This window comes from Peromyscus californicus, unplaced genomic scaffold (genome assembly GCF_007827085.1).
Source record: "Peromyscus californicus insignis strain IS unplaced genomic scaffold, ASM782708v3 Scaffold_9__1_contigs__length_137607984, whole genome shotgun sequence".
Lineage (NCBI taxonomy): Eukaryota > Metazoa > Chordata > Mammalia > Rodentia > Cricetidae > Peromyscus > Peromyscus californicus.
This window is the reverse complement of record NW_026294617.1, coordinates 25,235,629-25,263,287: the sequence shown is the minus strand read 5'-3', so window position 1 is coordinate 25,263,287 and position 27,659 is coordinate 25,235,629. Positions and strand designations below refer to the sequence as shown.

General features: G+C 35.5%; 1 long non-coding RNA gene across 4 annotated transcripts in view; it reads left to right on the top strand.

Annotated features, from left to right (window-relative positions):
* LOC128105596 (uncharacterized) overlaps window positions 1-7,983 on the top strand; it is a 57,866-nt gene extending 49,883 nt beyond the window's left edge. For 3 of the 4 annotated variants that reach the window (XR_008216388.1, XR_008216386.1, XR_008216387.1), the window contains one exon: window positions 1,072-7,983. This is a non-coding gene — a long non-coding RNA (uncharacterized LOC128105596). The remainder of the gene's footprint in view (window positions 1-1,071) is intronic. The other variant, XR_008216389.1, reaches the window with a different exon arrangement.
* Window positions 7,984-27,659: the final 19,676 nt, after the last annotated feature.

Sequence of the window (27,659 nt, the reverse complement as noted above, 5' to 3'; positions counted from 1 at the left end):
TAAGACTAATTAGGATCACACTTCATCTGGCATCAACTTCTGGGGCATGAATTCACAAAAAAAGCCACTTTCCTGTGCCTTTGCAACCACCAGCACACACCAGAGCTGCATGCAGGGGCTCCCGCTAGAGTTGCCGCCTCGACAGATAGGTTTTCCTTTCGTTTTTTCCCCAAACCTCTGAGCAAGTTTAGGATTTTTCTGTTGTGGCAAACTCCACAGGTTCGTGGCTCCAAATGCTGCCAGAATTGGCTGTATTTAGCTGGAGTTAGCTTTTGCAGGTTCCCCTGTGCAGACAGTTGGCTCTTTGGCTTCTCCCTCTCCCTGTGGGTTTTGGGCTTTCCCTGGACCACCTCCTCAGGCTGCTACCACACTAGGTTGACACCCCTTCTGGCTTCTAGTGTTCTACCTAGCAGTAGTCAGCCTCACACTTCACCATCATCTTCACTGTCATTGTCAACAGATTTGGTGAGACAACCGGAAATTCTTAAAGGGAGGAATCAGTTAAAAGAGAGGGGATTTTTTTTCCCCACATTAAAAAAATGGGAAACACTATTATGATGGAGAGAGATAGGTCTCTTTATGATTACACAATGCAAGTTTTTAAAATGGAACCGTTAAATGAAGGGATAACCAATTCAACTGGGATTGACATAATGTTAATTATCATTTTGATAATCTTTTTTGTTAGCTTGATAATTCCTGGTTTATCGCTACAAAAGTTGGTTGATATGAAGGCCAAGATACAGGCTTTATAAAAACTTATTAAAATGGATCATAGAGATATTCAGATCCAAACAGAGGATTTTAAAGAGAACCAATCTCACCATTACATTATAAAATTAGAGAGGAGCCGGGTGGGGGTGGCACATGCCTTTAATCCCAGCACTCAGGAGGCAGAGCCAGGAGGATCTCTGTGAGTTCGAGACCAGCCTGGTCTACAGAGCGAGATCCAGGACAGGGACCAAAACCACACAGAGAAACCCTGTCTTGAAAAAAAGGAAAAAAAAAATTAGAGAGGAACCGCCCAAGGTTTTCAAACAACTAACCTTAGCTTATCTGGTCATCTTGCAGGAACAACTGACAAGTGACAAGTATCCCCAAGGCTTTGTAAGAGCTGACTGGATTCCTGTGGAAATGTTAGATTTGAGGAAATTTAAGGAAGTGATAGTCTCATATGGTATGCATTCACCTTTTGTGGAGCAGATGTTAAATTCATGGTCAACTAGTAACAGAATTGTCCCACAAGACTTGAGAGACTTGCTTACAACACTTTTGGAATCTGGTCCTCATTTAGAGTGGAAGACCTGGTGGAAAGATGAAGCTACGACCATGAATAAGAATGAAGCAGGGCTAGAGGTATTGAAATCACCGAAGACCAACTTCTTGGAAAGGGAGATGATGCTGATGTACAAAGATAGTCTCGATAGGATGACCACACCTGGGCTTTGTGCTGTGCAAAGCTTTCTATGCTTGAGACTGAATTGAAGAAGTTGAAAAGAGAACCGAGTCATTTACTGAAGTTATACAAGGCCCAGAAGAAACCTTCCCTGATTTTTTATAGAGATTGACTTTAGCTGTAAATAGAATGATTCCAAATTCAAAAGCTAGACAAATAATAATTGAATCTTTGGCTTTTGAAAATGCTAATTCCCAATGCAAAAGGGTAATTAGGCATTTAATGGAAAGATCAGCACCCATAGAGGGATGGATCCAAGATACAGTCAATATTGAATCTCATCACCATGGTGATTCTTGTTTAGGAGATGTGATTTCCAGAGGCTTGAAGAAAAATCAAAATGTCAAGTGTTTTAATTGTGGCAAACAAGGGCCCCTAGAAAGGTGTTGTAGACAGGGCATTCCTAGAAACAATGTTTTTGCTAGGAATACTCCAAACAAAAGGGCCCTCCCTTCTGGAGTATGCAAAAGATGTGGCAAAGGCAGACATTGGACCAATGAGTGCAGATCAACAAGGGACAGAAAGGGTAACCCTTTGCCATCAGAAAACACCTTGGGGGGCCTCTCACAGACCCTCATGTTAAATTTGGTTTAGTCATTCACTGTGAGGGAAACTCTGCCACAGAGCAATTAAGAGACCTTATGCTTATTGTAAAAAAACATGAATGACAGAACAGCTTTTAGAAGATGAAACAAAAATTTTGGAGAAACCAGAGCAAGAGACCTCTTAATTAGAAAAGGTGACAGTTCATCAACCAGCACGACCATTCAATCTAAATTAATTTATGGTTAAACTAACTGACAAATGCTTTTCATTTGATCAGATATACCTTGCCCAAACGCAAACTCCCCAAGTTATGGTTGGGGCAAGGTTTTGTTTTTGTCTTTCCAGGAGAATGAAGGCATCCAGCTAAGGATTGTGAAGACTACTGGACAAATGAGACATCTGAAGAAAAAGGACAAATCATCCAGAGAAAATGTCCCAAGAAAAAGACGATCTCTGAAGTCTCTGAAAAGATGATGGGGCCCCACATTGATCATTCTACCTGGACTACGGTAACACCCCTAAGCTGACAAATACCACCAAAAGATTGGATTTTGGACTACAAATTACTCAGGAGCATTTAAAGGTGGTTAGCTGAGATGATCCAGCCTCACAGACTACTTTAGCCAGGACTTGAGACAAGCCCTGCACTTTTTCATTATATAGAGACTAGGTAACATATGATATAGCTATCTCTTTCAGGACTTGACAAGTATCCCAATTTTTTTCAGGGTTCCATAAAGATGCTGTCTTCCCCAGACAGCAGGAAGTAATTTTAAGAATACAACACCCATATTCTCAAGAGGTGGGCAGTTTTCAGTTAATTAATGTGTTATGGATATTTGTCACCATTTAGGGTGGTTAGTTACAAGTTGTTATTAGTAATGGTCAAAAAAAAAGCTAGACAAAGGCAATTATATTCAGGAATTTTGTTCTAAAAAGAAGTGGGATATAGAAATAGAATAAAAAGGTAGATTATTGAATCTACTTTTAGACCAGAAAAGCAACTACTAGTTTTAAATATTTTGCATTAACTTGGATTTCTGTATATTGATACAAAGTTGAGGTTATTTTTGTTTTACTGTATATATGTTATAGAAATGATAGGGGGAAAAAAGTAGATTATTGAATCTACTTTTAAACCAAAACAGGCAATTACCAGTTTTAAATATTTTACATTGCTATGAATTTCTGTATATTGATAAAATTTAAGGTTATTTTTGTTAGAGCATACTGTACATATGTTCCTACACTTGTTCAAAGTATTGTAGCTATACAGCTCATCTAACAAAGTAATGTCAATTTCTAGTCCCTGAAAGACATTATTACAAGCTATTTAAGATAATAAGGAAATGCAGGTTAGTAGTTACTCACTTATTACAATCAAACTTGTAGTCATATTAGGTATTTTTTTCAAGGTCAACCAGAGATATATTTTATATAGGCAGATGGTCTTCAAACACTTCAGAGATCTAAAGAATATGGCATTTAAGATAATTTAATAACATAAGGTTCTTTTTTTTTTATGACAATGAGGCATGTCTGTTCCTGACAGCACCAATCTACTTCAGAGAAGATGATGGGTATCAAAGAAACTCCATGTGGAGTTTACTTTCTTTGTGGCAAAAGTTAGCCACTGCACAAGAAGCTGCCATTGCCTCGACTGCTGACAGTGTGCTGTCCAAAGCGGACATGCAGGACACAAAAGAAAGTGACTGCAGAACATTGTCAAGAAAAGGTGGGACAGTCCTTTGTCCTGATTCACAGAGGATATTCTAGGCCTGCAGGCCAAAGGTGGATGCCCCAACATTACAGAGGAACTTTAAGTGATTGTACAGGCAAACAGAAGTTTCTATCATTTCTTATTGTTGGAAGTTGTTTGCTCTACACTTCCTGTTTACTCAGGTAATAATGTATCCTTCTCAAATTTCTGATGGAGTTGAACACTAGATGGCTATAGTTTTCCTTTTTAACAAACTCAGAAAAGAAACACACAAAGGAGATGTAAAGTGCATAAGGTTGAGAGACATAAAAATGTAGTTTTGGGTTGATAATGCAAGTTAAGATAGAAAGTGAATTAGGTACAACACTTTGGACTCACCAAGATAGGATAGATAATGGAGTATTTTCTCTGAATTTGTCAAATGTTAATGAACTAGACATTGTTAATATAATTATTGACTGTATATATTTGTATATAGTTATTATACATATTGTATATAGTTTTATGTTAGTTAAAACCTTCGCTTTTTGTTTAGACAAAAAGGGGGTAATGATGTATGATATTGTGTTTGTGTTCTGACAATTAAAGCTTCCCTGGAAATCAGATGGCAGAGTTAGCCACTAGATAACCATAGACACAAGGCAGTGGTGGCACATACCTTTAATCCTAGCACTTGGGAGGAAGAAGGATCAGAAGTTCAAGGCCACCCTGCGAAACATGATATTGATCTAGTCTAAATGAGAAACAGAGTGGTAATGCATGCCTTTAATCCCAACATTAAGAAAGTAGAGACATGCCAGGCAGTGGTGGCACACGACTTTAATCCTAGCAATGAGGAAGCAGAGGCAGACGAATCTCTGTGAGTTCGAGGGCCAGCCTGGTCTACAAAGCGAGTTCCAGGAAAGGCACAAAGCTACACAAAGAAATCCTGTCTCAAAAAACCAAAAAAATAAAAAACAAAAACAAAAAAAAAAAGTAGTAGAGATAGGAATCTTCATAGAGACAGGACCCTGGCCATTAAGTCTGAGATTTTGTAGAGCTAAGAAGTCTTTGGTGGCTGGCTACTCTGCTTCTCTGATCATTCAGCTTTCACCCTCAATATCTGACTCCTGGTTTTTATTGATTAAGACTAATTAGAGCCCCACTTCACCCCTGGAGCTGGAATTACAGGCAGTTGTGCATAGCCATATGTTGGTTCTAGAAATGCCCCTGGGTCCAAGCAAGGGCTGACTGTGAGCAAGTGAGATTCCTTCACAGTTTCTGCTTCAGTTATTGCCTTAGATTTCTGCCTTGACTTCCTTCATGATGAACTGTGAACAGGAAATGTAATCCAAACAAAACCTTTCTCCTCCAAATTGCTTTTGGTCATTGTACTTTTTTAATTGTTTATTTTTTTCTCTTTTGTCTTGTTTAAAGTTGATATTTTATTGTAATTACAACATGTCTCCTTCTATTCTCTCCCCTCCCCTCCCTTCTCTCCTTCAAGTTCATGGCCTTGTTTTTCATCAAATGTTATTACATGCACATATGTATTTGCAATTACACATATATTCCTAAATATAACCTGTTGAGTCTGTATAATATTACTTATATCTATGCCTTCATGGCAGACTATTTAGCTCTGGACAACCAATTACCATTCTCTTGCCTGGGGAAGGCCACCTCTCCTGTTCCTAGCTTTACTTAGTTGACTATTGTTCTTTGTGTAAGGTTGAGGCCTTGTGCAGTTTTTCCTTATCCAGTTTGGCACACTTGCTGGTGTTATTCTTGTTCATCTCATGGTTGGGCAGTCATGTAGTTGAGAATTGTCAGGTATAGTTTCTGATCCTTTTTAGGCAACATAATCTCACAGGAAATACCCTGAACTTCTGGCTTTTACAATCTTTCCACTCACTCATCCACAATGTTTCCCTGAGTATTAGGCACAGGATGTTTTATAGATGTATCCATTTGGAATAGGCTCCATAATGCTTTATTTTTGTTTGTTTGTCTGTTTATAACAATTAATTCCTAAATGCCAGACAACAGGAACAACAAGATATCCTTCAAGTGATGAATTAACAAGAAAGAAAACTATAGTGCTACTGTTATAAATAGAACGTTATGCCACAATAAAAACAAGTGATATGTGGAGATATCAAAATATCTGGGTGAATTTTAAATTTATATCACCAACTAAAGACAGCCAGCTACCATTTCACACATACCATTGTTTGAAAGGCAAAAATATTGGACTGATAAAGCATCATTGATTAATAGGAATTTGGGGAAGGGTAAAACCTGAATAGGTAAAACAGAGAAGCTGTGAACAGCAATTATGTTATCCCAGATGCCAAATCTCTCTCCTATTCCTAGGCGCTGAGCCATTTCCTCATCCCCTGAAAGTGATTTCAATAAAACAATTACACATCTTTTAATATATTACCAGTTTATTCTACAAATAAAGACAAATGAAGATGCAAAACAAATGTGTTTAAATATTTAATTTTCCTCTCACAGTGTCAAGGTTTAGATAATGAATTTTTATGGCATGCTGACTTTTATGACTATTTAACTTCAATATATATAAGCAGGTTTAGTAAATGGTAGCTGTGATCTGTTCTCAGATTAAATTGGAGGAATAAATAAAGCATTACTCTTGGTTATGGAATATCCATGTTTTCATTTTACATAATGATGACAAAGTAAAATGAAGCAACTATTTCTTATTTGTCATGATAATTAGACATAGAAATAGCAACTGTTCATAAAGGAGTGGTGATCATTCACTGATACAGTAGAAATTCTTTCCTCAGGAATTTCAAATAACAATGATTCAGAAACTGAAAGTGTTTTTTTTTTATATTTTGATACTGGGAGGATATGAACAGGGGTATCTCCCCAGCTCTCTGCCCATATAATTATGTTCAAATAGTGAATTTCCGGTTCAGTAACAGACACTGAAAGAACTAATGTTCTGAGGGCAATAGAGAAAGACACCTGTTGTCTCTTTCTCTCTTGCCTCATCATGCATGTACACATGTGTGTATACAAACCTCAAACTCAAATGTATACATACACCAGCCCACATAAACAAAAATCCCACACCAAATTTTTAAATAGGAAAAAAAATCCTTTGTTAGTTAAGTCCATCAAATCAGTCTTACTTTCCCCTCCAAAGGTTAGATATCTTTTGAAATTTCATAAAATGTTAACATATTATCTCAGTAATGGTTCTCAAGCCTCTGGTTTTAAATTTCAAGGTCCATAAGGAAGGTCAACACTTTTCCTTAAGCTTGCTAGTTGGACAGTGAATTGTTAGTGTATAATATTTCTTTTGCAATTATTTTTTTCATTTATTTTGCCCCCAACTCCATCCAAATCCTCCACTTCTCTCCCCACCAAACTCATGTTTCTTCCAAAAATAAGAAACACTTTGTGAATTTGTGGGCCATCTTCTGTGTCATTCCACATTTATTATATATGCTGCTGGGATGAGCATGCCCAATATATCTTATTTATCTTTTGCATGCTTTCTTATTGGACATCTTAATACATTAAAGAAAAAAAGGTGGAGGAATTCATTAAGAGTTCTTATTATTGCCACCATATTTATAGCATGGTTGTACATGGGAAAACTATTCAAAGAGGACATTTCATTGTTCTTGAGAGTAAATAATAAAAAGAGGTAAAGACATGTACTGAAAAAAAAAGAAGTTGTCAAGCTACAAAATCTTAAAATGTTATTTATTGAGGAAGCTGATATTTTTATGTCCTAAAAATAGAGACATTTTAAAAGAAGAACAATGGTTCATTTTACAGTTGTTAAGGGTGATATAGAAAGTTTTGGGCTGGGATGATGGATAACAACACTTGCTGCTCAAGCATGAGGCCTTCAGTTCAAGTCCCAGCATCCACACATAAACTCAGCACTGTGTTGGTGGAGACAGGAGGGTCAATGGGGCTTCTGATAGTCAGAGCAGCTCCAGATTCAAGGAGAGACTTTGACTTAAAGGGATAAAGCCAAGAGTTATCAATCAGAACAACCCTACTAACTTCCTCTTTTGCCCTCTAGGTGTATTCACACACAACACAACATTCACACACATAAACATTCACAATAAAACAAACCAATAAAAAAGAAGGCAGCCAATGGTGAAAAGAGGCTCCTTGAATCCCATCTGCAGGTGTGTTGTTAAGGGAAGAGCTTATGAAATAGTACATGTGGATGTCCAGGGGAACTCTGTCTATACATCACTCTGAAATTTGTCTTTTTTTTTTTTTTTTTCGAGACAGGGTTTCTCTGTGTAGCTTTGCGCCGTTCCTGGATCTCGCTCTGTAGACCAGGCTGGCCTCGAACTCACAAAGATCCGCCTGCCTCTGCCTCCCGAGTGCTGGGATTAAAGGCGTATGCCACCACCACCTGGCGAAATTTGTCTTTTTTAACAGGGGGAAGGTATTCATATTCTAACCTGAAGATTTATATTTACCTGTGAATAACTGAACTGTAATTATACAATTATGGAAATATAGCTAAGCTGGGGGCTTCTTAGAAGTTTTGCTCTATAATTCCATTTAATATACCTCAGCATAATGTTACTGGCCACTCTGATAAATTAACGATAAATTTTATCTCAAAAAATAAGTGTTTAAAAATTTATCCATTATCTTGATGCTTGGTTCAATCATTTCTGGTAATTCTTAACTTTGTTTTGAAATAATTAAGTTAAATGAATTATAATCTGCCATTTACATTTGAATTAAAAGGATAAATGGTTTAAAAAGTTATGTTTTACAGTCATGGATGATTTTTTTTCCTGGAAAACAAAATCTTCTTTGTGAATGTATGAATCACTGTTTTTTAATAAGTTTTGATAAAAGCATGCAATAATTTTATAGAGCAACAGAGAAGGTTATAATTCAAAAATTGAATTTCACATGGGGTTAATTAAGATAATTTTGCAAATATTAAATACATATTAAATTGTAAAAGTCTAAAAACAATTGGAGTAAATAAAAGTGCATAACCCTCTATTTTTATGGGATGTATTTTGTTTCATCAAGTCCAGTTTAATCATTCATATGACTTTCACAAGCTCAAGACTGACCAAAACCCCAGCATGGAGGAAGGGGAAGTGAACACTACACCTCACACCAGCCAAGAAGCTATTCACAGTTGATAGTGCTTGCAGAGGGAAAATCAGTTTTCTTCAATGGAGTGATACCAGGTATTCAACCACACTACAGGGCAGTGTGCTCAAATATTGTATAAAATTCTCAAGGAAGGAATAAAACAAAACATAATAACACTATAACTTCTCATATTATTTTGGAAAAAATTTTAAATATCAAGAGAGAATGTTATGTTTTAGTTTAAAACTATAATGTAAAGGGCAAATGTTACAATTGTGAATTTTGGTTTAAAGCATGCAGTATAGCAGTCACTTTCAGTAAATATAGTAACAACAAAAATAATCTGCAAGTTTCTTTCTAAATGCCTTGTAATTTTTTTTTTTTGCTCTGGTTTTTGTTTATCCTATTCTGAATTTCCTGGTCACTCATAAAAATACTAGAGTAATCCTGACATCTGATTTCAACTTGAAATCTCATTGAAGTTATTCATAAAGCATTGATAAATATAATAAAATTTTAATGCCTCTTAAAAAGCTTTCCTGCCCTTTAAATTATCTCAGTTCTCCTTGGCCGGTGATGGATGCAGTAAAATCAATGTATCATGGCTGATGTGATGGAGATACAGAAAGACGCCCGTAGATGGCTCCCAAAGAATATGCATGTACACACTGTCTTAAAAGTTTGGATATCTGACTATTCAAATTAGCCAGTGTTACAAGATTTTCTTACAAATGTATCCAAACTAATTTCAAAGTGACTGAAATTGACAGTTTATGTTGAAATCATGATTTTTTAATGCAAAGTTTTGGCCACAGATAGGAATATAAAATGACCTCTGAATTGTGTTACACATTGTTTCTTTTAATTCCATTGAAAGTTTTTGTATGAGAAGTCTATGGTTTAGACCAGAATTCCTAAGGGCTTATGAATTGAAATCTCAAGTCCCAGTCTGTAACACTACTGAGAGATGACAAAACCTATATGAACTGGTGTCTATTCAAAGAAAAATCAGGCAAAGAGGTGTGTGCTGGTGTCCAATCAGTCTTCTCTTTGTGTTCTTCTTGATTGCTACATGGCAAAGGAGTTTCCTGTTTATGCTCTATGTCAAGCTGACCTGCAATGTCATAGACTTAAATGAAAGAGAGTCACCAAATATATAAGGAAACTTCCAGAACTGTGAACAAACATAAACCTTTATCTTCATAATTTAATTATCTCACACATTGTTATAGCAATGAAAAGTTGAGTAAATAAAGTAAAAACAGGAAATTAAGTAAAAACAGTGAATAATTATCGATAATTGAATATTATTTAAAGTAATCTCTTTGCCTAAACTAAAAATCTATTAATTTTTCAAGAAACACATTTTCTGTTTTGAACATAATTTATAAACTCATTAATTAATAAATGTATATTTCAGCTTCAAAATTAAATGAAATTAAATATTTGATACATCATTTCTTTTATTTTAAACAGATGCAGCATGGAATAAAATTATAGCTTTCCTGTTATGTTATCCTTTCTAATGCTTTATTTAAATAGAAATAATATAATAAAATATTATTACTAGTTCTTTGATTTTTTTCATATAACATAACATGTTTTATCATATTCATTTCTATGTTCCAATTCTTGTCCACTCAAACCTTCATTACCCTCCAAACATATATTTTTTTTTTATAAAACCCATTAAGATTGGCTTGCGCTGTCCAAACATCCTTGAATGTGTGGTTGTCAGAAGGTGAATGATTGACTTACCACTAAGAACAACATTAGAGAAAACTTTCTTTCTCCTAGCTGCTAACAATTGCCAATGCTTTCTTGGTTAAGGGTTAGATTTTGTGCCCAAGTTCCATTTTCATGCTGAGATTTGGTCTGTCTTGGGCTTGGCTACTTTACTATAACCATTATTTTTTAGTTTATTGACTTATAATAATATTCTACTTGTTAATATTTATGTATTATAACATGTAATGTCTCTTCCTTCATGTTTAGTCTTTAAATTTAGCAAGAATTTTTGTCACTTTTCACCCAAGATTACTTTGCAAATTGATATATTTTCATCTAAAAACTGTTTATGCCTCCACTTTGCTAATTGTTCATTTTATCTCATAATTAAGATGGTTCAGACACTTTTGTGGTTGTTTTTTACTATTTAGAGCAATTTTTAAATTTAAATATATTTTAATCATATTTTTCCCTTTTCTAAGTCCTTCCAGATTCTCTCCCCCTCCTTACCCACCCTACTTAAGTTTTTTATGGTGGTATTTTACTTGCACTGAAATGTGATTTTAATTGTATGTTAATAAATAAAGTTGCCCAGGAGTCAGAGCTATTAGAGCCATAGCAAGAGCGTGGCGGTGGTGGCGTACACCTTTAATCCCAGAACTTGGTAGACAGAGCTAGGTAGATCTCTGTGTGTTCAAGGATACAGCCAACATTGGAGACACATGCCTTTAATCTCAATACCATAGAGGACCTGGAGGGCTGTACATACAGGCAGTGACGAGGCAGTCACGTGTTTGGGTTTACAACCAATGAGAAGGCAGAACAGAAAGACTATTTAAAGACATACACACAGGAAGTAGGCCCCTTTTTTCAGAGAACTCTCTTGGCTGAAGCAGGAAGGGTAAGGCTCTTAGTTCTAACCTCTTGGCTTTCTTCTCTGAATCGGCTCTGTGTTTCTTATTTAATAAGACAGTTGGTTACATCTACAGTTTTTCCTCAAGGAAATAAAATAAAATACAGCAACAAAACCAAGAAAACAAAATAAAGTATCCTCCCTAAAAAAGCCACCAAACTGTAACCAAATAAGAGCATATAAAAACTGTGGAGTCCATTATATGGTTATCCTGGAAAGATATACCCAGTTTCATTTCCATTGGAGAAAACTGATTTGTCCTCTCCCAGCAGATATAAATCACAGTTCAGCTGTTAACCTTTATCCTAGTGGCTATGTTTTCATTCATTCATTCATTCATTCATTCATTCATATTTTTTAAAAATAACACTATTAAATATAATAAGAAAAACAAAAACTATCACATTGAAGTTGGACAGGACAACCAACAGAAGGAAAAGAGCCCCCAAGAAGGCACAAGAATCAGAGACCTACTTGTTTGCATACTCAGAAATGCCATAAAAACACCAAAGTGAAAGCCTTGATAAGTATGTAGAGGACCTGGTTCAGACCTGTGCTGGCCCTGTGCATGCTGGCTCAGTTCTGCAAGTTCATGTGAACTTTGCTCAGTTGATTTAAAGAATCTTGCTCATCTGGGGTTGTCCATCCCCTTTGGTTCCTATGCGCTCTCCACCTTCTCTTCCTTGGGGTCCCCTGAGCTCCTAGCAGGAGGGATTTAATGGAAACATCCCAATTAGGAATGGGTGTTCCAATCTCTCACTCTCTGTGTATTGTCTGGCAGTGTCTATATTTGTTCCCATATGCTATAGGAGGAAAGTTCTCTGATGATAGCTTAACAAGACACTGATCTATGTGTATAATAGGATATGATTAAAAGTCATTTTATTACAACATTTATTTTCTGGTTTTAGACCAGTAATACTTGGTTTTACTGTAGGTTCCTGGGCTTTCTAGCCTTGGATTCTGGTTTTAACCAGTTAAGTGTGCTGACAATACATGACACTTAAGAAAATATGAAGTAATATATAATTGGTAGTCTAAGCAAACATCTATAAGAATTTTCCTGTATCGTAGTTGTAATGATTACACTTTATATAGCAACCTTACGAGAGTCTGGTGTATAATATCAATGTAGATGCAGTGAAGATGCTTTGGTGGACAATATTCACATATAAACTTCATATAACTTAGGGAAAAGATTTTTCTTTATCATGTTCTAGGTTTGATCAGATACATCAAATTCTTCAAGAGCAGGAACTAAGTTTTCTAAGAAAAAAACCAAATCTTTTTTTATGACTGTGAGATTGAAATGTTCCCTGAGTTTTCAGCCTGAAGACCATTCTACAGAATTTGTTTTAATTTAAATTAATTCAATTTAATTTAAATTTATAACAGAGTCTTTCTATGTAGTCCTGGCTGTCCTGAAACTCCCTATGTAGAGCAGGTTGGCCTCGAAGTCATGCTGATCCTCCTGTCTCTGTCTCCTAAATGCTAGGATTAAAGGTGTGTGTGACCATGGCATTCTATAGGGTAGACTACATAGATTTAGTCTCATGGCACATTAGCTATAGGCTGCATAACTGACCTGCTGAACTTTTCAAATTTTACAATTTAAAAAGTTCATAGTCTCATTTATAAAATCAGGTAAAGTATTTGCACAAAATAGTTAAAATGAATTAATTTATTCATATATGTAATGCATTGTTCTTTTCTCAAAAGAGACAATACATATTCAATCACAAATAGGATTGGATTAGGTCTGATGTGGCTTACAATCAAGAGACACAGCTGTGTGAGATGCTGCTTAAGTAACAACTTGCATGTTTCAGAGGGCATTTAAAAAATATATGTATGTAGAAGGACAGACCCATAGGGTCGAGCAAATTGGCTCAGACCAGTAGCCAAGGCATGCATATAATGTACTCTTTAAGAGCCAACCTGGAGTCTGCCTGAGGGCCTAGCAACAGGAGCTGTCAGAGTTCCTAGTTGATGTCAGAGTTCCTGATCCTGTATAATCTACATAAAGGCCTAACAACAGTCTTTGTCAGAGCTCCTGATCATGCCAAGTCTGCCTGAGGTCCTAGCAACAATCACTGTCAGAGTTCCTGATCGAGCCCAGCCAATGAGGGATGACCACACAGACTTGGTGCTGGAAGGAGGGTATATAAGGCCTACCCTGTTATTAAATAAATGAGTTCATTATTTGCTTTCAATGGCCTCCTGGTGTCTGTGTCGTTGACGCTGTGCCTTCTCGCCCCCTCCCCTGAGGGAGCTGTTAGGATCCAAGTAACATATGTAATAACTGCACTCTAAATTTGATGAGATATGGACAAATAAAATGGTCATTTCTTGTTATCAAATGTCATATGCTGTATACAAATGCATATGCTATACTTTTATATGTCTGGGCCTTTCCAGTTGACACCCACATCACCTAAGTTCTGTCTGAGAGAGTATGCCTTATGCAATTGATTCATTAGGCTGTCATTAAGCAACAGGAAAGTTTGAACTTATTAAGTAATAAGATCCCTGCTGTATACACAGTCTGTCATTATTCAGAATGTTGTAAGTACCTGTCCTCTTATGCATGTTTCTATGTATGTCTACGGATTGTGAACTATACACTAAAAATATTAAAATGTAGCATTTGTTGTATGCATTGAAATGTTTTTTGCTTGTATATATATTTTTTCCAATCTGGCTTTCATCTTTCTATATATCTGAATCTGCCTACACACCAGATATGGATTATTTAATTTTTTGACAAATTATACATGCTGCAAGATAAAATATGAAGTTTTTTTCTTCAGAGAATGGATATTCATCACCTTAAACTGTCCCACCCATTGTTTCTTCTATGAGTTTAATTATCTATTAGAAGTGAAGTCAGCCCACAATTTTCTGCTAATAAGATTAAAGGCCAAATGAGCTCTCATTACCTAGCAAACAAATCTTTCTTTGCATTCTCTGATGTCAAGTGAGAGCCATATCAAGAAAATCTCACTTCAAAATCCCTGATTTTGGTTGTCTAGATAAACAAAACATGTAGTAAAAGTCAACGAAAGATTTAATGCTGTAGAATTGCATTAGATCCTTTTCCTTTAACATATTTATATATGAAACTAGTAAAATTTTGTCAAAGAGATATTTAATGTATTTTTTTCATTTAATAGGTTTATTTATGTGTGTGCTCCTGACATGATAACACACGAGCGTGTGTGCCCATGTGCACACCTGAGAGTATACACAGAGGAAAGAAATCTGATATCATTCTCTATTATTCTCCACCATATATTTTCAGACAGTTTCTCACTGAATCTGAAGGTCCCTGTTTCTATTAGACTGCTTGGTCACCATTAGACTGTCTGTCTCAGCCTCAAACACATGGGTTACAGAAAGATACAGCCATTCCAGGCTTTCCTGTAGGTACTGCAGATTTGAATTCAGGTCTTCTGGATAGAAGAGCAAGTGTTTCTTTCTACCAAGCAAAGCATCCCTCAGATTGGAATCTGTATTTTATTTCTGATAAAATAGAGAGCAAGCTTATAGTACATGATAGATGTACTATAAGCATATTTTCATTTTACTAACTAGACTACTGTTAATGGAATGTACTTGGTGACACTAACAAAGAACTAAGAACCAACATTATCATTTAGTGCTTTTCAGTACTTTACTAGAAATTGCTTTGTAATAAATTTTACAACTGTCCTTTGACTACCTTGTCAACTTGTGGCAGAATTGTCTAGTTAGTATGTTTTTTCAAAAACTCTCTTTGGTCAAAGAAAAAAAAACCTGATAAAATATTTTGGAATATTCTGTTTAGAATGTTCCCTGTAAATAATTTAAAATAAAATGCAATGTTTATTTCACATAGTTTTTTATATTCTAAAGATGCTTTGACCAGCTCATTCTTATTATTTTCAATAAAAAATCATATTCATTTATATGCAAATTTTAAAGAAAACCAAGTTTGCTAACAATGTGTCCTTGCTTTTTATCCATTATCATAATGATTAAAAAAGTTTGGATTTTAGCATGATCTTAATTAATACATGCAATTTTACATTCTAATATTTTATAGATAAAATAAATTAAAATGTTTTATTAAACTGTGAGGTTATATTATTTTAACATATAAATAATTATCTGGAAAATTTAATTAATTTAAGAACCCTAGTAATGAAGTCAGTGTCATTCAGTAAGTGTAACATAATCCTTTGATGAAACATGCATTTTATAAAAAGGCTCAAATATGTGATCAAGCTTATATCTTTAATAACGTTTTTTCTAATAAAAATGTTTTAAAAACATCTGTATTTACATCTATCTTCTGTCTATCTTTGTGTCTTCCCCTTTGTAGATGCACATCTCATTTCTCAACTATTTTCCTAAATTTGTATTTTAGGTGGACTCAGCATTGTATTAGATATGAGCTTGTAAACTACATTGTGCCTTTCATATACCTCAATTGATATTAAAGTCAAAAGTTGTGAAAGGTCATGAAATATTGGCGTGATATTGCCCAGAACCTGAGACTTTACCTTGCTAGCTGTCCCTATAAAGTATGTTTCCCCAGTTAAAAATACGTTAAGCTGTAGCTGCAGTGATGGCTTCACTACGAGTAAGTTTACATCTCCAGCCTTGATTGGATGCTAAGTTTCCAGCACCCCCATAGTGGCTCACAACATCCTGTAACTCTAATTCCATGGGTTCCAATATCTTCTGGCCTCCATGGGTACCTGCACATAAACTCAATGCAGGCATACATTCATATATATTAAACTAATTATTTGAAAAATTAAAGTAATGGCATTGTGAAGTATATTTTAGATGTTAAGTGTTTTTTTTCATTACCCAAATATATATCTTTTGAAATTACCATTATTGCTAATTTTATTAATTGTCCTCATATTTTCAGGAAACACTCAAGTTTTCATGTATAAATGATGTTTTCTATTACTTGTAAATAGTCAAAGACACAAAAATGACATAAACAATAGTTTGTAATCGTCTAAATTTTATTAAAACCTGATTCAATTTGAATACATTTGGTATTTTAAAGCTATGACAGAGTGGAAATGAATGTATATTTATTATAATAGTATATCTAAATGCTAGAGATAAATGATAAAAGGCAATGTACCTATTGGAAAAGTTAAAATTGAAAGCTAAAGAATAATAAGTCCATGATAACTTAAAGAAGACAAGAAAATAGCAATCTAGTTTGGTGATAGGAGATTTCATTTTCTTCACAAAACCTGTGAAACTTTTGAGAGGTGTAGGACAATAAATATAAAATTATGGATGAAATAAAGAATTATTGACCTTCTGTGTCAGAAAACCCTAATGGGATAGGTCCCATCCAATCTTGGAGAAAATGTGCAGTTAGTAGATTAGAAACAGCATAGCTACTTGGTTCATGTGACCCCGTGATAAATTCAATATAACCCAGAGAAGTGCCCCAAGAGCTGTATCAAACTAGAGTTTGAATTCTCAAAGGCACATTTTCAAGGTAGAAGAAATGGAATAGAGAAAGTGTTCTTGGGAATAATAAATAAACCAGAGTAGGGAGAATACTGGGATTAAAGATGCAGAAAGGAAAAGAATGTGTTCCAGTAACATTACAGGGCAGTCTCCTTCTCTAAATATTATTTCCAGACATGGACTATCTAGATTTTTGTTTGTTTTTTGTTGTTATTCTGTGTTATTTTTTTTTTACTTGTCTTCATATATTAATGCTAGCCATCACTCAATTCCATATTAAGTGTTCTTTGGCTGAAGAATGAATGCAGGTTAGTAATGATTCTCACAGTATCATAGGGCACTTCCTTAGAAAACAGCATAAAGAAATTATTTCCAAAAGCTTACACAAAGCAAGAACCTCACACATTTTATTAAGTTATTAAATAAAACAGTAGACAGACTTTAGAACCTCAGTCAATAAAATAATGAAATCCAGAAATGCCAAAATATTAGCTTTTAATCACGGTAAAATTAGATTACTGTGTGTGATGCCCAACTTAACCAGTATCTGACTAAGCAAATCTGAAATAGACTCTAGCTATTTCTACTATACTATATTTCCCAAGTAGAAGTAAGGAAGATCTCAGGCTCTTCAAAAAAATAAAAAAATAAAACCCAACCCCTCCCCAAAAAAACCCGCTGTATTAGAATTTTTTTTATGAAAAAAGATGTCAGATTGTTTTTTGTTTTTAATTAAATTTATTCATTTATTTTATAGTCCAATCACCATTTCCCCACCCTTCTCTGCTCCCATTCCCTCTTCTCATCCTGCACCCCCAATCCACTCCTCTGTTTCAATTCAGAAAGGGGCAGTCCTCGCATGGGTGTCACCAAAGCATAGCATATCTCTTGTATAATATTAGAGGGACCAGCCTTAATATTATACATCCCAGGAGCTCTGGAGAGAGGACTAACAGTGGCGAGGACTATTTTCGGGGAAATAGAATCTCAGCACACCGAGCTCTATAGTCCACTTGCTTTAATTCCTCTGGCATAACATGCTATACACACAGCCTTAGTTCTGTTCTCGTGCCTAGCTCCTTTCTTGCCTGATTTCTTTCTATACTTATCTTTTGCTCCCTCTTAGTTCTATCTTAAGTCTCTTGTCTTAACTCTGCCTCATCTAGGTCCATTTCAGCTTGTTCTTACCCAGCTAGTACTTCCCCCTCTGGCTCTTCTTCATCTTCTATCTCATTGTTTTAGTATTCTCTTCTAGCCCTTCAATCTAGTTCTTCCCCATCTCAGTTTGTTCCTCTCAAGTTCTTACCCATCTAGTTCTTCCTTTCTTTTTTCTCCATGCTGTTCTCCCTCCCTCCCCCCTACAGAAAATACTGGCTTTTTCTTTCACTGGGCACGAGGTTCCCTCCCTCCTCAGGAATGTTGTTTTACCACTCACCTTGATATGTAAAAACCTCTTTTGTTCTCAGTCAAAGTGCTCTGGAGACCCCACTAGTATTCCTCAAGGCCAGGGGGATGGTCTGAGCTTCATTAGCTCAGGAAACAAAGCTAGGCATCTCTGTCAGCTTGGCAGGTCTGGGGAGCTGACTGTTTACCAATTGGTCTGGGCAGGCAAGAATTTCATAGCAGAAGACAGCTGAAATATTAAAGGCTGGGTAACACCAAATATTCATAATAAATGTCTTTGCCTTTTGACAGACCCTTGCCAGTCAAAGTTCAGCTTTAATACACAGCTGAGTCTCTGATATATTCTTGTGGCCCACAAGACATATCAAGTTGAGGTAGAACTAAGCTCCTTGCCTTGTATTAAGTCTGGCCAAGGCAACCCAGTATGAGCAATAGATTCTTGGAAGCCAGCCAAAGCATTAGAGACAGGCCATGCTTCCACCACTAGGAGTTTCACAAGTAGATCAAGTTACACAACTGTCACACATACATAGAGAGAGGGTCTAGGTCAGTCCCATGCAGGCTCTCTAGCTACAATCCACAGCCCCAGAGAGGCTAGGCAACAAAGATATTTGTTTTGAGATGTTGATTTTCATCACTTTAACACCTTTGATCAAAAGACATTATTACACTACAAATTGTTGGTTCAGCAGCGCTCCTAGCTGGCTGCCCATGGTGGCCATGCTGACAGAACAGAGTGCTGGAGAAGTCAGGAGCTGTAGTTACCTTTCTAGAGCTTTATTGGGAGAGAGAGAGAGAGGGAGGGAGGGAGGGAGGGAGAAGACCTCATGGAGGGGGGAATATGGAAGGCGAGAGTGTGGAAAAGGAGGGGACACGCAGAGGGCACGCCCGCTTTTTAGGCTGGGAGGCTGTTGCAGGCTGGTGATGTAATTAGAGGACATAATCTTTACACAAATGACAGGGATTATGCAAATAGAACTCATGTTGTCATTTATGTTGAGTTCTCTTACATTTACTAATGACGTTGTAAATAAAGTTCCAATTTAATCAATTTCATCCTTTTCAGTTGTAATTAGGAGAAAGCTATGATTCTTTAATTTCCCCCAATATCATCTGAAGTTGAACTAACAAAATATACTAATAAAGGTTTGAAGATATACAAATAAAGTTGTGAATACTAAGATAAAGTAGTAATGAATAGTGGTAAGAAGAAACATGATTTTATTGTTTTATCAATAAATAATAAAAATATTATTTATTGGGAATTTTACTACTGAAAATAGATGAATTAAATGCAATTGACACTGTCTATTTTTGCTATGTTGAAAGATGTCTCATTGTATGCATAGCATAGACTTATTGGATTGGGATGGTTTATTTAGAATAATTCACAGAACAGTAAATAGAGAAACACAGACTATGTTTTTCAGAGTCATACATCCAGCTCACAAAACATAGATCTCATCTTTTCAAATTGTCAAGAATTTTAAAATTGTCACTATAGAGTCAATTGTATTTCAACTATCATCATTTTTATGAACCATCATAGCCATTAATTTAGTTACATTGTTTAAGTTTGTTTGCTCATGACTACAAAATTAAAAGTAAATAGGAATACTTTTTATCACCAACATGAAGGAAAAATGTTATGCCTTGTGGTAAAATGAAAGTAATTTTAAAACATACATATAATACAAACTTAATAAAGTTTTTAAAATTCATAATATGACTTTGCTTTATAGTAATTCACTGCCAGTGTTTCTTAAGTAAAACACAAATCTGATCATAAATGGTTTAGTATAATACCACCTTAGAAATGATCTAAAGTATTGTGTTTATGAAGCTCAACTAAAAACGTAATGTATTATTAAAAAACAAAGATTAATAGTTAGTTATCTGGCCAGGTGATGGTGGCTCATGCCTTTAACCCCAGCACTCGGGAGGCAAAGCCAGGAGGATCTCTGTGAGTTCAAGGCCAACCTGGTCTATAGAGTGAGATCTATAGGACAGGCACCAAAACTACACAGAGAAACCCTGTGTCGAAAACAAACAAACAAACAAACAAAGTTAGTTATCTGTAATAGTTAAACTTGTGAACATGTTCATTAGTTTTTTTTTTTTTTTTTTTAGGTATACAAAGATATATTTCAGATAGGTAATCCTCAAAAACTTCAAAAACCTACAGAATATGGCATTTAAAATGTTTTAAAAAATAGACTTTTTATGACCATGAGACATTTCTGCTCTTAGCCACTGGGCAAAAAAAGTGCCCTAGCCTTGACGGCTTGACAGTATGCTGTATAAAACTAGATATGTGGGACCCAAAGGAAAGTGACCACTGAACTTTGCCAAAAACAAGGCAAGATGGTCCTTCAGGTTCCTGCTTCACAGAAGATACTGTCAGACATTTTGCAGGACACAGAGGAAAGTGACTGATGAACTTTGCCAACATAGGCAGGACAGTTCTTCTAAGTTCCTGCTTCACTGAAAAGTCTGCTAGATATTCTAGGCCTATAGCTTAACTATGGATGTCCCAATGTTACAAAAGAACTTTGGATGACTGTCCAGGCAACCAGATGTCTCTTGTCATTTCCAGAGTTTGGGAAGTTGCTTACAATGCATTTCCTGTTATTCAGGTACTATTATATCCTTCTGGGGTCTTTGATGGAGTTGAAGACTAGATAGTTATAATTATAATTTCCCTTAGTTATGACAAAAGATAAATTAAATATAAAACTTTAGATTCACCAAGATAAGATAGATAATTAAGTGTTTTCTCTAATTTTGTCAAATATAGACTAAATATTGTAACTATAATTCTTGTTTGCTGACAGTTACTTATTATAGTTTTATTATGTGTAATTTTACTATGTTAAAGTTAAATCCTTCCTTTTTGATTAGACAGAAAAGGGGAAATGCTGAGGGTTGTCTTTCTGTACTCTGAATATGTGTTACTCCCATTGAGTATTAAACAACTTTGGCAAATGGCAAGGCACAACAAAGTCCAGTGGGAAATCCAAACAGAGATACAGGGAGAAGAGGGCATAGTTGAACAGACGTCATCCAGCCACCCAAGGAAAAAGATGCGTGCAGACCGGTAACACCACAGCCTCGTGGCAAATTATAAATTAATAGAAATGGATTCATTTAAGATGTAAGAGCTAGCTAGCAATAAGCCTGAGCCATAGACCAAACAGTTTGTAATTAATATTAAGCTTGACTGATTATTCAGGAACAGGCAGGCAGGAGAGCTTTGTCCATCTACAGTTACATATTAAAAATGGTAGGAATAGTGTTTGTTCCACACTGGAGTGAAAACATTTTTAAAACACATCTCAGAAAAATGTCAATGCTCCTTAATAAATATTTATAAGTACTTCCGATAAAAGTAATCTTATGGTTTAGATAATTAATGACACTAATTTGGCAAAATCAGAGTTTGCAATCCATGGCTCTGTATTTCTGTTATTGTCCTTTTCCCTTGGAGAATGAACAGTGAATGAAGCTTCATTGAATGGATACATATAAAGTTTTCAAATGAGCAATCACTTTTACAAAATGTGAAGGATTACAGTTACTTATCCTGAAGTATATGATCTTATAAAAAATTTAAAAGAGAGTTTTAGTTCTCTTAGTTAGAAAATATGAGTAAAGCATTTAGAATATTGTAGCTTTGGGCTTTACTCTTAAAACATTTGTAGTCAATAGTCTAATCTTTATAAACTATGAAAAATTACTCCTCTCAAAACAATACAAATGTGTCCTCAAAAATGTTAAGTATAATGTGATCTAGCAATTCTACTTCTAATTATTTATTTGAGAAATTAAATCAATGCCTCTAATGATAATATCATTTACAAGTTTATTGCAGCAGTGTTCATTATAGACAAACATGCAAGTAAAACAATAGCAACCAATAAAACAAAGAAATGCAGTGTGTAAACCCTGAGTGGTGGTTGATCTTGACTATCAACTTGATTGGATTGAAAAACACAAGGGAAAATCTTAGCAAATATCTATGAGAGTGTTTCCAGAAAGGGATGTGAGTGGTATCAAAACATGAGTCTACTGCCTTGATGGGACATGACAAGAGTAGTGGCATCCTTCCTCTGCTACCTGGAACCTTCAGGGTGAGCTGCTCAGCCATACCATAAGTGTCTCTCTGGTGACACTTATGAAAATAAAATGTCAAATCAAAGTATATCATTCACCATTAAGAAAGGAATTTGGAGAGAGTTGTAGATCAGGCACAGAGTTCTTGACTTACATCTGCAATGCCCTGAGTTTAGTGCATAGAAAAGAAAATTGTGCAATATGTAGCATCAAATATAAACCTTAATGGAAGCATTCTTTAAATAATAACCTATCTGATGAAACTAAAATACATTATTCCACATAAATGAAGTATCTAACAGAGTCATATTCATAGATTTAAAGACTAGAAGGCTGACTGTCAAGGAATGATGGAAAATAAGGTGTTAATCAATGAACAGTGTTTCATTTGAGCAGTCCTGAGGTTTGCTCTAGAAATTGCAGTCTAGCTCTACACATGCTACAGGGAGGCTTAATTAAAAAGAAAAATCAGGTTTTCCTCATGTTGTAGAAGTCAGGAAGATTCCTCTGTGACTGTAGAAAGAATTAGGGGGGAAAATGAGTTTTTTTCTTCTTGTTACTTTAGGAAATTGTAACTTCTTTAACTTCTGAGTCTAAAGTAGCACATTATCCTAAGCCATAACAGGATAATTTTTTCATAACAGCTATACCAAAATGCCAGTATATTGAGAAAAAGGTTAATATGTGCATTCAGAAAGGTGAAAGAAAACCATGTTGGATGTGCAGAGGCATAATCCACAGTTGATTTTGCCAGTTTCCTTTTTGGTTAAATATATATAAATAGCAAAGAAAAATGAGTCAAGGGTTCTCTCACCATTGACTCTACCCAGGCACTAAATTCTGAAGACATAAAAACTTAGAATCTTCCAGTATGTTGAATGAGAGGGCTGGGACAGCAACATATAAAAAAGAGCAAACTATAGTGTGTTCATTAACTATGAGGTTGCGGATTACATACATATGAAAAGTAACAAGGGGTGACTTTAATGCTGCCAGAATCTACCAGTCACACGGTAAAGCTGAGGGTGAGTAAAGGAAGAGCCTCTAGCATGCACATGGTGGATCTGGAGCTGAGCCCACAAACTCTCTAGTCAGATAACACAACTTCAAGCTTCGCTTGAGGCCTGTAATTTAAATTCATAATGCTTGGAGTCAAAATCTGCTTAACTTCTCAATAATACCCTGAGAGGCACTCATCACGGAACCAGAATACCAGCCTTGGAAATGCCTGGTAGGCACAAGGCAAGTGAATTCAGTTGTGAAGCTAAGCCTGGGATAAGGTAGAGTTTCCAGATTTGAGAAGCTAAAGAGGCTGCCAAAATGAGCTTCATAAACATGATGGATATGTTTTATACTTTTCTCTAAGACACAGAGCATCACTTCTCCATGGCTTCACCACCACTGCCACAGTTAAAGTATATTTCCATCCACCCACTTCAGGATGCTGGTTTATTCCTGGTGCTTTTTCTTTTCTTTTACCATTGTCTTTGCAAGAACAGTATTACCAAAAGTATTTCAGTACCTTCTATATTTCCAATTTAAAAAAAAATACTCCCCAAATGTTGAAGAATAAATTCAGTCTTGATAAACATTTATAAATACTGAGCCCAACAGAGTTTTCATATAATCATTTACTTTCAATTCCAGGGTGATGTTAGTTCCTCTTCTTCTATCAACTGGTCTTACTGAAAAAAATAAAAAAGAAAAGGAACACACACACACACACACACACACACACACACACACACACACACACACACACAAAACCTGTCAGTCACACAGGTTAAACTATAGTTTGCAAAATGTCATTTGATATATTACTCGTGCTTGAAGTTGTTCATATCACCAAACATCATACTATCAATTTATCTAAATACTGATTGAAGAGATTGAAAATACAGATCAGAGACTTGTCCAACATATGATAGTCAATCTGAGATAAAGATTTACAGTATTGTCCCTGGAATGAACTTTATAGAAAAACAAAAAGGGCATGTTTGGTTTACAATATCAAAAGTTTGGACATGCCTGCTAGAGATTTTGTGAGTGGATTCACTGGGAAACAGGCATTTTGACCTTTCCATATTGTACATGCTAGGAGTTTGACCTAAGAGATATTGACTGAGTCAGGTTGTTAGCAGTTTTGATGGAAGGCTTTCTGTTTCCTATTGAGATGTACGGTGAGTAGGCTCAGCCCTCATCCTCTGAGTTGAGACAGGTCCAGCAGTTAAAGATAATCTCCTGAAGAGAAGGGGAATTTTTCATTGTGGTGCATTCATTCCCTTTCATAGTTACCTCCCCTAACTCACTGCGATCAACTGACTTACACAATTCTCCTTTTATGGAAAATTATTTGCTTTCATTTTAAAAGGGAAGTTTTCATTGCTTAACTCAGTTTCATGTAGTCTATAGTGTTAAGACTATGACAAAGTACCAGTCTGATAAGCCAGATTTGAATTACCAAATATAACTTACATAGATTATGATATTCCTCAAAATTATTTCATTAAATTGTTCTTCTCTGTTTTCACTTAATTACTATAATTAATATTTGTATTTTATAAAAGCATATGATGGTCTAGTGTGGTAAACTTTGGAAATGAGATAGCTTTTAGGAAAGAATAACAGGCTAAGGTGTGTGGAATATTGATGATGGTTTTCATGCAGAATTATGGTCCTCAAAGACATGTCTTTATATAAAATGGGAAAATACACATATACATAGGAAAAATGATAGTTGTCAGAAAAATTAGAGAAATAAAATGCTTATTTCCTAGTGATTCCACTCCTAAAAGCCCCAGCAGACATATCAAACCCATTTGATGTTGTGAATTCTTTTTCTCTGAAAGTTCATATTGAAGGACCACACTCTGCATCCTTTTCTCAGTTTCGACAATCATGTGTTCAATAATTTTCCATCTTTTACTTTAGCACCTTCACTCACTATTTAGGTAAATTATCATATGAAGTATTTTGGTGATAAGAATAATACCATACAGGTATATCTAATTATCTCATTCTACTGTATAAAAACAAAAAGTGTATTTGTGTGAATTCATAACACATTGTGAGTAAATGTATTTAATCTCATGTGGGAATACTGAAAAATCAAAGTCATGTATATATTCCTTAATAAACAGTAGCATGCAGTGGAGACAGACAGGAAAAGTAACCCCCCAGAGCTGATAACTCAAAGAATCATTGAGGTACCAACAATGGAAACCAGTAAAATTACAGTGAGTTCAAACCTGAGAGGTGAAAAGTTATGTCTCTCTGCATCTATCTACCTATTTCTCTATCTCTCTATTTGTCCATCTGTCTATCTATCTATCGATCTATCTATCATTTATCATTTATCTATCTACCTATCTATCTACTCCGTTCCCTCTCTGTGTCTCCCTTATTTAGAAATTCAATTTGGCAGGATAAAGCCTAATGATTTTTATGTGATATTTTTTTCACAGTTCATCTTTGAAAAAAAAATAACTAAAGTTCACCTGTTCATGGGAGTCCTTACTCCTTATACATACATGGGAGGGTAGGACAGAGAATAGACTCAGTTTCAGGGAGTTGCTGAAACTATTTTGCAGCATGGAATGTTTCCTGGAACATCCTGTTGTTTTACCTCATTCCTAACATCTAATACATTGATGAGCTTCCCTTCAAGATGGAAGCTTTTAATCTTGGAGGAACTTCAACATAACATTCATAATGAGGATGGTTTGTGTGAAGCTGGAGAAACATTTTCCTCAGAAGACACTACTTTTACTGTAATAATTTAGCAAACTAAAAGCGATGGCTCACACCTGTAATTCTAGTGCCTGGAGAATACAAGCGGGAGGATCAGTAATTCAACACTACACGCAGACACATGGCGACTTTGTGATCAGCCTGAGCTACAGGAAACCCTTTCTCAGAAAGAAAAGTAGAAACAAACAGAACAGAAACTTATGGAATTTTGGGCTGAACCATTATGTCTTTCTCAGAAGGCTACATACAATGGTATGTTGGAATTTTAAATGCAATTGTCACAAGTATGGGAATATTTTAATGGTAGTATGGGAGCTAATTGAACAGTTATTACAAAAACATGTAGTTCCCTCCCAGACCATTCATGTTGTTGTCATTTCATCAACATCATAATTAAATTTGCTCTACTTAGTAGCTCACATTTTATTTATTTATTTCATTTTGCTTAGCTAAAACTTTGTTGGGGGTGGAAAGCAGTCAGATTATTAATCACTTCTTTCAAATCAAGAAATTAGAATGAAAAACCTTTGCTTAGAATTATGACATTTTTGAAAAGGCAATTTTGTTCTCCCAATGAAAAGTGGGGAGATTTCATTTATTACACTATGGGTCATTGATATTCCTAAATTTAAACTGATCTGTAGACTGGTTTATGAAAATGTTAATCCAGGTCTGAATTACATGGAATTAGAAGGACATGAAACAGGCAAATTTTCAAAATGTTAATTATTCTTATTATACAAAGGAAGCCTTAGAAATTCATTTACTAAGCAAGATATTCAAATAGTATCACTTTTATTGCCTGAAAAGGGCAGATATGAGCAAAGGCCTCTCTTTCTAGACCTTAGACAAATGCTCCTCTGGAGATTCAAGAGTGAGAACTCTTGGGATTGTTCACAACTACTACCTTATATGGACGTTCTGATAGTTTTCAGGACTTTTCACCATAGGAAGATGCTGAAATATCACAGAATTTCCTGATCTAGATAAAAATGATAACTGTGTTTATCCAGTCATCCAGACAAGCTTAACCTAGTGGTTATCAGAGCTTAGCTTGGATCCCGGCACAGTCACAATGTTGTATGCAACTTTTGAGACTTATTATTAGTTATTAATGTTCAGCCTTATGCTTGTCCCACTAGCTCTGAAAACTTATTTAACCTGTTTCTGTTCATCTATGTTTTTGTTTTGGGACTTTTTACCTTTCTTTCATTCTGTGTGCCCTACTCTGTGTCTGGCTAGCTGGTCCCTGCCTGGCTGGCCTGTGACATTTCACTCTCTTTCAATCTCTCTTCTTTCATTCTCTTCTCCTCCTGTCTTTGCTCTCTTCCCACAAGCCCCACCTCTCCCTCTCCTGCCTAGCTATTCGCCATTCAGCTTTTTAGTAGACCAATCAGGTGCTTTAGGCAAGGTAAATCAATAACACATCT